Source organism: Phocoena sinus, chromosome 7 (assembly GCF_008692025.1).
Source record: "Phocoena sinus isolate mPhoSin1 chromosome 7, mPhoSin1.pri, whole genome shotgun sequence".
NCBI classification, from domain to species: Eukaryota; Metazoa; Chordata; class Mammalia; order Artiodactyla; family Phocoenidae; genus Phocoena; species Phocoena sinus.
This window is the reverse complement of record NC_045769.1, coordinates 12,214,063-12,227,461: the sequence shown is the minus strand read 5'-3', so window position 1 is coordinate 12,227,461 and position 13,399 is coordinate 12,214,063. Positions and strand designations below refer to the sequence as shown.

Sequence of the window (13,399 nt, the reverse complement as noted above, 5' to 3'; positions counted from 1 at the left end):
CATTTTGTAAGATGCTATATATTTTCCTTACCTTGTTTATTTTCTGCCTCCACTACCAGAATATCAGCTTCATAAGATCAGTGATTCTATCTGTTCTGTTCATCACTGAATTCTTAGCACCTAGAGCAGTGCTGGGAACCAAGTAGGAACTCAAAAAATATGTGTTGAATAAATGAATGTCTGGCCTCCACCTGCAACATTTTCCCTTCACATCCTTCAGTTGATGTTCACAATGCAGCTTAAAAGTAGCTTTAAGGATGCCTCTTCTGGCCTTCCTATCTGGAATAGGCCTCTCCTAGACTGTTAGTCTTCATCTTAGTATCTTGCTTATTTCTTTCCCAATTCTGTATACTAAAATTACTTCTTTTCTTTGTTCTCTTATTCGAAAGGTTTCTATTAAATGTCTACTGTGTTCCAGGGCATGTGATAATCACATGGGATATAACAGTGAAGCCAAGCAAAGTTCCCTGCCCACATGCAACACCAACAGTAAGGGGAAACAGATAATAAATAAGTAAATTATACAGTATTATAGAAGTTTATAAGTGCAATGGAAAAAAACAAAGCAAGTTAAAGAGGGTCAGGAGTAGCAAGGTAGAGAAATGGGAGAGTTGCATTTAAGTAGGGCGGTTCAGGTAACCTTAGGAAGGTGATATTTAAGCGGGACTTGAAGGATTAGCTATAATAACTAGGGAAGCATATACTCTAGGCAGAAGGGACAGCCAGTATAAAAGCACTAAGGTGGGGCACAGCTTTTGTGTTCAAAGAATCCAAGGATGCCAGCATGGCTGGGACAAAATACAAGTTGGGGAGACTAGTAAAAATTAGTTCTCTGAGTAAAGAGGTCAGAAGTGGACTTTGTAGGGGCTTCAGCAGGTCTTTAGCTTTTATGTTCAGTTACATGGGAAGCCATCGGCAGCTTTCCAGCATTGTGGCATGATCCGGTTTATGTTTACAGTGCCTGTTTGCTTGTTTATTTCTTGTCTCCTTCAGTATATGATGGCCTTTTAACTCACCACTCAGTATTCATTGACTAGCGTGGTACCTGGTATAATACATAAATATGTAAGTGAACAGGTAAACACATGATGTTACCATACAATGTTTGCCATACATGGAGAACACAGAGTATATTTAGGTGAGAGATGGGAGGAGAGTCTGAAAGAGAGTTTAGGGATTTTTTAATGAGCATGCTGTGTAAAATGAAGTTACATAATTAGCATGAGATAGATAGATACAAGTTAAGTTAAAGCACGTTAAATGTTTACTAAGACGTATTAATTTGCAGCAACAAGAAAATATTCAAAAGTATATAAACAATATATTTTTTCCATGTCAACTAGATAATAGATTTAGTTGGGTAAAGGACGTACGTTTTTGTGTCTGCGTGTGTACCTGTGTACGTAAATACGATCCTTTGCTGAGTGCTTTTTATGTGTCATGTGTGTTCTGAGTTCTAATTACATTATCCCATTTAAACTTCTTAAGAACTCTGAAAAGTAGCAATTTTTATCCCCATTTAACATATTAGGAAACTGAAGTTTGGATAATTTAAATAACATGCCTAAGGTCAGACATCTAATAAGAGGTAGAGCCTAGATTTGAATCTGGTTTTACATGATTCTAAATCCCTTCATATTTTCAAATTCTTTTCACACACATCTCATTGGACTCCCCCAATAATAATGTGAGGCAGAAAAAAAAGACAAAATATTATTCCATCTAAGTGTATGTATGCACACACACACACACACACACACACACACAAGAGAATACTAAGACTTGATGAGCTTAGATGTTCATGTCTTGATTTGAACCCAGACCTTCTTACTCCAAACACATTTTGATTTTACTAACTACTTAAGAAATTAGACATTCTTTTATAACACAATCTACACAAAGTCAAACAAATATTGACTGTAGCAGACATTTTTTATTCCTTCAGGTCATCTCTGAACCAATCATACTTTTATGTACAAGTCCCATGCCTATCTTATGGAAAAGACTACCTCCCAGTGTATAACTGGAGAACGCCAGCCTCCCCTGAAGCTAGGACAAGACCTAGGCTCCTGCAATCACATGGGCCTTCCCTGAACTTTGAAGTGGGGATACAAGCAAATAGGGTGCACATACAATCCATTGTAATAAGGTAGGGGAGGCAACAGAATTAGCAACTGCGTCCAGTTCACAGGGACACAAGTGCTCAGCCATGGCGTTGATGGTACTGGCCACTTTGGCTGTACCCTGTGGTTTATGTGTATGTTCTGGGGGGCACAATTTGAGATATTGTCCCTGGCTGCCTTCCCCCAGGCCAGTCCTGTGGTCCTCTGGGAGACTCTCTGACCAGTCACCTACTCCCCAATAAATTCTTTACTACTTAAATTAGTTTATTTCAGTTGCTTGCAATTAATTACACCATTCAATGTACCCACCACTGGTCTAAATGATAAGGTATTTTTCTGGGGGGTCATGTTTGGCTGTTTAATCAACCTCAAGCAAAGACTGTGTCTTTCCTGATGTTAGATATATTTCACAGAGCTCATTTTTCTTCAGTGAAGAAAATGCTTGGGCAGAAGGAACTCCAGCAAGCTAGCAGGAGAAAGAAATAAACATATCACAAAGCAACCAAGTCTTTCATCTCACAGATCTTCTGCAGATGTTTAACAGACCTTCACTTCATTCCTTTTATAACACTGTCCTGAAAAATAGGTTATTTCTATGGGGAAAACTTTAGGCATGAAATGACTGGAATGGCTACAGGATTTTATGACATCTTAGCAGTAACAGCCAGTCGCCCTCAGGATATCTGTTTCCTTAATCTTCTACCTTCAAAAACATGACCTTTGGGCTTCCCTGGTGGCGCAGTGGTTGAGAATCTGCCTGCCAATGCAGGGGACACGGGTTCGAGACTTGGTCTGGGAAGATCTCACATGCCGCGGAGCAACTGGGCCCATGAGCCACAATTACTGAGCTTGCGTGTCTGGAGCCTGTGCTCCACAACAAGAGAGGCCGCGATAGTGAGAGGCCCGCACACTGCGATGAAGAGTGGCACCCGCTTGCCACAACTAGAGAAAGCCCGTGCACAGAAACGAAGACCCAACACAGCCATAAATAAATAAATAAATAAATTTAAAACATATGGGCTTCTAAGAAGACCTATGCTTAAAAAAAAAAAAAAAGACCTTTGATGGTCTATAAAAAAAAAATGACCTTTGATGGTCTACTTTTTATATATGGGTGTGTGTTCATATTATATTAATGTTTAATCAGCTTCAGGGATGCATTTCAGTTGGAAATCTGGAATTTTTCTCTCTGAATGCTTTTAGAATTTTTTATTAGAAGCTGTATTTTCCAGAATGTCTAGGCCTAGAAAAACATCATTACAATAATTTGGCAGTAAAATTTAAATGTTTCGTAAGGGACACTAATCTTTATTTTGTTAATGAGCAGAAATGTACATAATGTTTTTTATTTTTTGGTTTTTTTTGCAGTACGCAGGCCTCTCACTGCTGTGGCCTCTCCCATTGCCGGAGCACAGGCTCCGGACGCGCAGGCTCAGTGGCCATGGCTCACGGGGCCAGCCGCTCCGCGGCATGTGGAATCTTCCCGTACCGGAGCACAAACCCGTGTCCCCTGCGTTGGCAGGCGGACTCTTAACCACTGCGCCACCAGGGAAGCCCCATAATGTTTTTTTTAATGAATGCATTTGGAGGCTCCTGAAAATTTCACTCTCTATAAATAAACTTTATTGTTCTCAATATTTTAGCCCCAGATCCTAGAAAATTAGTTTTGTTTTTTTTTTAATTTGGTTGGTTTTTGTTTTGTTCTGTTTATGTGTGTGTGTGTGTGTGTGTGTGTGTGTGTGTAAAAAGTAAAGAATGAGAAAAGAGAAAGAAAATAAAGAAATGTAAGCTCCAATCAGAGTAGAATAATGGCTCTCTTAAAAGTGCTACAGGAGATCCTGGGCAAATTTGTGTTCCTCTTTTGGCTGGACCCTGATAACCAACAAGACCTTCCTTATTCCACCATCCTTCATATTTATATCTGTCCTGCCTCTTCCTGTTCCTCACAGGTTTGCTGACTTTGCTCTACCAGTTTCTGTTCTTTTTCTTTACCATGGCTTATAAATCAAATTAGTCTCCTGGTACCCGAACACTTGCATTTGGCCTAGGGACCCACATTCTCTTTAACAACTTTCCAAGAGGGACAGCTGTTTATTCTTTCTTTGTTCAACAAAAGGTTTTCAACCACCAACTACGAGCCAGGCATTGCACTAAGTGTTCTGTATCTTATGGTGAACAAAACAGACATGGTCTTTACTTTTACAGGATTTACAACACAATAAAGAGAAAACTTTTCAGTAAAATAATACATAAACAATTACATATGTATTGGTACCGTCTATGAAGGAAAATAACAGGGTAGAGTAACAGAAGAAGCTTAATTTACGCTGAAGATTAATGAAGGCCTATCAGAGGAGGTCAGATGTGAGCTAAAATCTGAAAGATGAGAAAGAGTCACGTTATGAGTTAGCACAGGTGAAGCTCCCTACAAGGCCAAGAGTTTGATGCTTGGGACTTAAAATAAGGCCAGTGGCTGGAGCAGTAAAAGAAAGGGTAATCAAATCTGAAGTTCTAGTGTAAAGCAAGGAACACACTACTTCGGGCCTGGTAGACCAAAGCTAAGAGTATAAAATAAAATAATAGGAATAATAAGAGTATAAAATAATGCAAAGAGTAATAGTAAGCTACAGAAGGATTTTTTTTTTTTTTTGCGGTATACGGGCCTCTCACTGCTGTGGCCTCTCCCGCTGCGGAGCACAGGCTCCGGACGCGCAGGCTCAGTGGCCATGGCTCACAGGCCCAGCTGCTCCGCGGCACGTGGGATCTTCCCGGACCGGGGCACGAACTCGTGTTCTCTGCATCGGCAGGCAGACCCTCAACCACTGCGCCACCAGGGAAGCCCTACAGAAGGATTTTGAGCATGCAAGTGTTATTTTCTAATTAATATTTAAAGACTATTTATAACGTGGAGAATGTATTATAAGAGGAGCTGGTTTATCTTTGAACTCAAAATTTAGTAAGTACTGTGCAAAATTCTACCCCCTGGAAAGATTTCTCTTCCCACACTGTCCCTCAGGGCCACCCAGGCTTCAGGTTGTAATGCTGGTGCCAGTATATCACATATAGTTATCTTTAACTAGGCTCCTTTTCTCATTTTGTCATAGGAAATTGCCCCTGAGACCATAATAGTATTTTGCAGAAGAAGCAGGTATTATAGGGATGTTAGTCACCTGTGCCATCAGGACATGCTTCCTTTTGATGAGGAAGTGCCCAGGGTGACACTTGACTCCATGGCTCAGTCAATCAGATGACAGTGAATTGATGACAGAGAGAGCTTGGACAGCACCATAACCCTGCGTTTAGTCTCTATGACGTCCCAGTAAAAAGCTAGGGTCTCCTCCTTAAAATAAAAAGAAATTTACTTGCTGAGGAAGTATGTCTTTGCTCCAAAACTCTGTGGCGTTTGTCACAAGCTCAATACAATAAAGATATCTTCCACAGATACTGCATCAGATAGGCAAGGCCATTCCTATGATAAATAATCTCCAATTCTCACTAGTTTAACACAATATAGATTTATGTCCCATTGCAGTGCTAATCATTTGGGAGCAGTGGAGGAAGCAGCCTCTACTCCAAGTTCCTCCCATCTTGTGATTCCCCAAGTCCTCAGAAACCTCCCCATTCAGCAGACATTATGGAAAGAGGGTTTTGGAGGATTTTGTCGGGTAGACCCGTAAGTGATCTATACCATTTCCATCAATCTCATTGAGTAGAACTCGTTTATATGAGTTTGATATGGATCTAGCCACAGGGAAGACTGAAAAATATAATCTAGTTGTGAGACCAGGATGAAGAGAACATGAATATGGATGAGTACTAATAGCTATTTAGCAAATATTTAAGCCCATTAGATCCAATGGGTCATAAGGGATTGGTGACAACATCTTGATTTGGTTCTAATTACATTGTCCTTTATACCCAACTCTGAGCTTTGCCAAGTTGAAACACTTCATTTTATCAAGGTTCTATATGTAATAATGAGCAATGGCTGCGCATTGCTGACCAGACCACATATAGAATAAGGTCTTTTCTAAGGCCCAGTGTTCTGTTGGCACAAAAATAATTTTACATCAGAGTTCCATTCCAAATCTTTAGACCATTCAATGCCATTATCTCTCTCAAAGCCAATACCTCCATGATATTTTTGGCTTCTATCCAAAATGCAAATCCTTTTGTATTCCACTCCTTCCCAAACTCTTACTCAGACCCCCTTTCTTCCGATTCATCATCCTTTTGAGGCCCTCCCTGCCAATCCATTTAAAGTTATCCTTGGGAACGCATGTCCCAATAAATGTTATTTCTATCATCATCATCAATTTGTTCACAAAAGATTCCCTGCACCTAAAATTGTTCCTAAGTTCACCTTTCACTCTATTTTTCCTTAAGATACAATTTTTCTCCTTAAGATTTTTCCCATCTTGGTTTCAGTCCACTCAGATAGAGTCTGCACATTCTGCCACTCCAAGTTCTTACAAGGCTAAGATTAGAGAATGGAGGTAGAAACTAGGAAGTGTGTGGAAATGATTCAGTAATTGCTTCTTGCCCATTGCTACTGTACAGTATTATTAAACCTACTCCCTAGAGTAACTATATCTCTTTGGGACCCTTGTCTCTCTCCTCATCACGGTCATCTACTTGCATTCTATTTCCTTCTCCACATTCACTAATGATTTTTTATCAGTAAGTCATTGTCTTCCATAAGGATGGACCCATAGTCTTGCCATCATCCTAGCTGACATCCATGTTCATTTTGATAGTTTTACTATGTTAGACAACTGCTTCTTGATCTCCTCCATGTCAGTAATTTTCTTATCTCCACACTATCCGTTCCTATAAAACATGGCTGATATTTCGTGAAGTTCCACATATTGTTCATTAAATTCCAATATTCCACTCTCCCACTACAAACATTATTTCACAAACTCATCTTTCCAAACCTCTCTATTTCTTACCCTCATAGAGACTGTCTGGCTGTTGTACCCATCAATGCTTCCTAATTGCCTGTACTTTCCAGGTCTTACTTCCATACCTTTCTAACCCATTTTCTTAGGCCTATCACATAAATATTTCCTGGTCCTTTCCTCAAACTCTTGTTTTCTTGCTTTCTTGCTTTCTCCACCTCATTTGCCCTGGAATAGTATAGATCTGGATAAATCCAGTTGCCTAACTTGCCTGTTCTTTATCCCAGATGACTGAACCCGGCTAAAGAATATCACTCAGGGAGCTTGATGATAAAAGCCCATATTAATTAATAATTTCTAAGCATGTACATTAATAATCCCAGCAGCCCTTCTATCTATCCTTAGCCCATTCATCTTTCCTTTGCTTCTCAGCAGATGCTCTAAACTTCACTTCTTTCCTCAAAACTTCCAACCCATTACCTGCTAGCTTATTCATGGAAGCTTTGACACTAGCTAGCCAGGAAAGATTAAGAAGATCTACTGTTCATACAGAGACCTCCATTCCTCCATGAGAACATGGGAACTATCAGGATAAAAAGAAAAATTCTATTTATTAATTTGAAACTTTATTCCTCATTTCCTTTTGTCTCTGAAGGAAAACCTAAAACTCCAAACTTCCCTCTCCATAGATATTTTTCATTTACTTTTACATACAAGCAATTTTACATACAAGCAAACATTTCATTAGCTTTAGGATGTGCAATACAGGCACTCTTCCAGTATTTTATGTATATCAGCTCCTTTATCCCTCAAAAGAACACCGAGAAAGCATAATTACTCCCCTTATTTTACAGATGAAGAAACTGAAGCATGGGATAGTTAAATGATGGGCCCAAAGCCACTCATCCAACAGAAAATTTCTCCTATGTTTAAAAAAAAAATTGGTCCTAAGTTCGCATTTCTTTCTGTTTCTTCTCTCTCTTCTTTCCTTTACGAAATAATAAACTTTTTAAAAATAAAAATCTATATTCATACTATCCACTACCATAGCTCTTATTCATCAACATACTGCTATTCACTTTTGTCCTCCCCACTCCAGTAAAACTGCTCCTGCTAAGGTCACTAATAACACCCATAGTATCAGATCGGTGACAAGACTCTGTCCTTCTCTTCTTTGCTTTCTCTTTGGTAGTTGGCACTGCTGACTGCTCCTTACTTCTGAACCCTTTCTTATCCAGTGGCCTGCATGTCACCTCTCCCATTTACTGCTATCGTTTTACTTATTCTCTCTTGGTTGCCCTTGTGAATTCCTCTTTCTCCCCTTGCATTTATGTTCGTGTTCCACAGGGATCAGCTGTCAACTTTCACTCCCATCGTTCAATTATTTATCCTTCAGAAACTTAGACAATTGCCAACTTCAAGAATTTGTGTGACCGTTTGCTTAAGATAATCTCAAAACTATTTTTATGTATATCTTTATCTTTCTGTGACTTTCAAGAATGTATGTAAATGTGCTGTTTTGGCCAGGCTAAACAGAAGGCCTCTTATCCAGGGATGACCAGTAATAGATCATCTTTAGCCCAAAGGTGAGGATAGGAGTATCATCTGAGACATGATAAGTAATATATGCTTATATGTCACGTAGAAACTCTTGTCATTTTAACCCATAACCGGGTTCGGGTCCTCTGAGAAATAGATGCCAAGATGGGATTAGATGTGTAAGAGCTTTATTGCGAGAAAAGCCTATGAAGAATTAAGATAAAGGAAGCAGGAATAGACAGGAAGAGCTTTCCAACCACAGTGCAGGTCAGACATTTGTGCAAGAAGAGTGGGAAGAGAATTGGATTAAAAAGTCTCAGACTATAGTGAAGTTTTGAAAATGTCTTGGTCAGGTTAATAGGAAGCTCGTGAGCAAAGAATGTCCATGAATGGACTCCCATTTATGGCAGGACTGCTATATCTAGTACTACTGCCATGCTTAGTCATTGGCCACAGTGTGAATGTCCCTATGGAGCCCAAAGTTGTGGTAACTGGAGATTGTTAGGTAGGCAGCTCTGTTCCTCACAGCAGTTTTCTTGATGGGACAGATGAGAAATGCAACTCCATGACCACCACATTGGTCTATCCCAATTCTGGTGTCTCCTCTGATTGTCTCTAAGAACAGGCAACACAGGACTCTGCTTCCGCCTTATGCCCACGCCACATTAATTATGTTATATCTAAACTGCTTCTGATTCCATTTATGATACCAATTAAGACGAACAACTAAAGTCCTCTTACCTGAAACCCTGTCTATAGTTGGCCAGTGAAGCATATCTCCACAAAAATTAGATCAGTCTTTTAGAATCAACAAATTGTTGCCTTGGGAATTTGATTCTATCCTCAAGGGAAAATACAGCTGATATTAAATGCCCTAGAAAGATCAGAAGTGTGACTCAAGGGGAATGTCCACTTGAGACACAAGGAGGTTAAGAGAGACACATCTAGTGTTTCAGGGGACCTCTTTTCCTTGTCTAGTTGAAGGTTAATCAAATATGCTCTCAAACATATATCTAAATACCAAGCTACAACCTTGAATTCTACACACAAACAACCCAATCTTCCTGAATATGCCCACTTCTCACGTTTTGTGTCTTCTATCTTAATGATCCCACTGTCCATACCCAGTTGCCAGACTAGAATCAAAGGAACCATTCAGGACTATCTTTTCAATCTTCCCCCACCTTTAATCAATCAGTCACCAAATCGAAAGGATTTCATCTTCCACCTCTCTTCTATCCATCCTCCTCTCCAGCCCTCATCACAATTCACCTGGATTAGCACAAAAGGCTTCTCTCCACTCCTACCTCCAGGATGGCTGGCTTTCCTTTACTGTACCATCAGAGTGATATTTCCAAATTGAAAATCTGGTAATGTAACAGTTATAAGTCCTTCAGTGGCTTCCCACAGTTTTCATGATCAAGTTCTAACAGTCTAGATAAGTGCCCAAGGCTCTAAATGATCCAGACCTGCCTCTACCTCTACTTTTGTCTCTTCTTACTCCTTCAGACGAATCCCTCATTCCAAGCATACTAAACACTACAGTCCCTTGAACCAACATGAGAGTTTTTGTGTCCATTTTGTTGTATATGCTGAGTCCTTCAACAGGACAGTTTTCCACACCACCCTTCCCATGCTAAGCCTTATTCTTCTCTAAATCTCTGGGAAGACTGTTTTGAAGACTCTCCTCTTTCCTCTGAAAGCACTAACCTATCATCACACTTACCCCATTGCATGTTATAAAAAGCATAAATGGTTTTCTGCAATCACGCTTAACTCTTGAGGGAGTTAACTCATTCTACTTATCTTTATGTCACAATATTCAGTAAAAAGGGTCAGACAGATGCTGGTCATTAAATAAGTGTTTAAATAAGATTCTTTGAATTGTCACCACAACAATTCACCTTCTGGTCAAACTGTTAGTGGTAGACCTTTCAAATTTTCTGTAGTTATCAAGTACATAACAATAAAATGTTTCACAAATAGAAATGGGTCAAATCAATTATTTGAGCCTAAAAGCCAAAATATTTATTATAGTCTAATTGATTTTAGAAAATATAAATTCAGTCATTACTCAACAACTCCTGAGGATCTCCAAGTTTTTAAAATCATTTCATCTTAACTTGAACATTAGGGTTTTCACTGATTTCTGCTATCAACAAGAACAGAAACAAGAAAGACAAGCACATTTTAAGTGCAGCAGAAGCAGGATGCAAATGCCTTGTGTTTTGTGATCATTTTTGAGTCACCAAAGTTTCTTTGCATATTACAAATACTTAACCTTAAGTTAGCCTATGGAATCTTAAAAATCACCTGGCAAAAAGTATATAATTATTCCTATGTTATAGTTGAAGAAGCCAAGACCAGAGAAATCACATTTACAGAAAGTGACATATTTATCAGGTGTTTATGTGTTACTCCCCATGCCTACCTTCTTCACTTTTGATTGATCATGATTTTATATATGTAATTTTCAGTCACTCATTAAATGTTCCTCAAACATTTAATACACAGCTAATTTAGCAGAAGGAGTAGTCCAACAGGACACCTAATTATTTAAAAAAATAGAGTTCAGTGGTTACTAGCATAAACTGCAGAGAGCTGAAGCCAGAAGTTCCTCACTAGCTATGTGGCCTGGACCTTACCCACTGAGTGCCTCAGTTTCCTTATCTGCTAAACAGGGATGATCCACAGTACTTTCTCCATAGGGCAGTTCTGATTATCAAATAAGTAGATAAATATAAAACACTTAGAATGACGCCTATACAAAGTAAGTGTTAACTATCATCATGTGATATCAAAAATTAATAATTCTGTGGAGATGACAACACTTGGGATCAAATTGCACCCACAAAAGTCGTGTTTACAGGGTAATTCAATTTCTTTCCAACTAAACAATGCCCCTTAATGTAACTATGCATTCCAAACCAATAACTCTCATTTAATCATGTTTAAATATAGATATAAAAGGTGATCACTTAGGGCTTCCCTGGTGGTGCAGTGGTTGAAAGTCCACCTGCCGATGCACGGGACACGGGTTCGTGCCCCGGTCAGGGAAGATCCCACATGCCGCGGAGTGGCTGGGCCCGTGAGCCATGGCCGCTGAGCCTGCGCGTCTGGAGCCTGTGCTCCGCAACGGGAGAGGCCCCAACAGTGAGAGGCCCGCGTATCGCAAAAAAAAAAAGGTGATCACTTAAACCCCCCATCTTAAATATTATCGATATCTATTAGTTTTAAAAACGTAAAAACTTTTTTTAAATCTTTGTTTATATTTTGAGAAAATTTTATTTTTCCTTTCTTGGCTAAATGGGCGATTAATATGTTGGCTGTACTTTGTTTCATATATTTTAGGCATGTGTAAGAAAAGTGAAAAGATGAATGTTTCATTTATGGAGCTTAATGCTTATTGACCTAAGTAATAATTATCATAATTTACATTTAGATGTGACAAGTATCATAAACAGAAAAATAAAAGATTCTGTGCAATAAGATTTTTATTCTTTTCATCACCCATGTGTACATATACACTTAAAAGCTATATGTAAAGACTAATATTCTACTTTATTAAATATTATAATAATTTTTCATGATGCTATACCAGTTCATAAAGATTAATTAAATCAAATTTAATATTATCATAACATAATAGAAAATATTTTATCATAAAATAGAAAGCATTATTAATATTTCCAAAAATACTTCTATTACAACCTTAAAACTCAAATAATTGTATGTTTACTTAAAGTATAAGCAAGAATAATCAGATTTGGGATAGTTATTTAATTTTATAACATCTACAGTATTGAGTAAATGATAAGGATTAAGAAAAGTGAGTAGAGAGATCATAGCTTGGACAAGTCTTACCTCCTCTTGAGGGGACAGGAAGAAGGTGATGGGAAACAGGCGAGGCAGCTAAGAAAGGAGGCAAGAGGGCCGAAGGAGTAATGGGAGCAAACAAACATCTGTTTCAAGGAGTGTATGAGCTGTCCTAACAGCTCTACAAATATTTCTACCAAGCAACGGTTGAATTCCCATGAAGTCATGGCCAAAACACCCAGGAGGGAGACCGAAGAAAAGTGAGAGATATTAATCAAGACATTCCATCACCAGCAATGGGGAAACGGCAGCATTTTACCCACAAGAGGACCAATCATCCTGGAAATGCTTGCAGAGCATCTAGGGTATTTAACTGACAAGTGAGCACATTTCTTCACCATAGTGATTTAAACAAATGATTCCCATTAAAAGTATGTCTCCCTGACACTCTGGTTTTAGTCATCTAAATTTGGTTATTGGAGACTTTATTGGGCTAGACATGAAAAGCAGGTATATAATTGTTAAAAAAAAAAAAAAAAAGTAATATTACCCTGCAGGAAAATGAACTATAAGCCTTTTGTGAAACAAGTAAGGACTTACACACTTTTTTTTTTTTTCACACTTTTTAATTTGCTCTTTTTCATAATGATTGCTTTGAAAAAGCCATCTCCTTTTGGTCAATATGTACTTTCCACGTTGTCCTGCTGGAAAAATCCTCCTTATTCTTTAAAACGTGGTTCAAATGTCACTCTCTGACAAGAGCTTTGTCTAAATTCTGCAGGCAGCGTTAACCAAATCCTTCTCTGTACATTGTCCACATTTTTATTAGGACATTTGTCATACCACTGTAATTATTTCCAGGTTGGTCTGTCTCGTAGACAATAGGCCCCTGGAATGTATGAATGAATAGTGAGAAATTGAATGGTTGGGATGTGTTTCAGAAGGGGAAATTATGTTTTTGGCTCATTTAACTCCAAAAAAAGATCTTTCTATAATCTGGGATTTCTAACACTTTGGGTT

The 13,399-nt window shown here is 38.7% G+C and overlaps 1 long non-coding RNA gene across 3 annotated transcripts in view; it reads right to left on the bottom strand.

Moving 5' to 3' along the window:
• Window positions 1–12,586, bottom strand: part of LOC116756452 — a 57,130-nt gene extending 44,544 nt beyond the window's left edge. For all 3 annotated transcript variants that reach the window (XR_004350650.1, XR_004350649.1, XR_004350651.1), the window contains exon 1: window positions 12,428–12,586. This is a non-coding gene — a long non-coding RNA (uncharacterized LOC116756452). The remainder of the gene's footprint in view (window positions 1–12,427) is intronic.
• Between the last annotated feature and the right edge of the window lie 813 nt (window positions 12,587–13,399).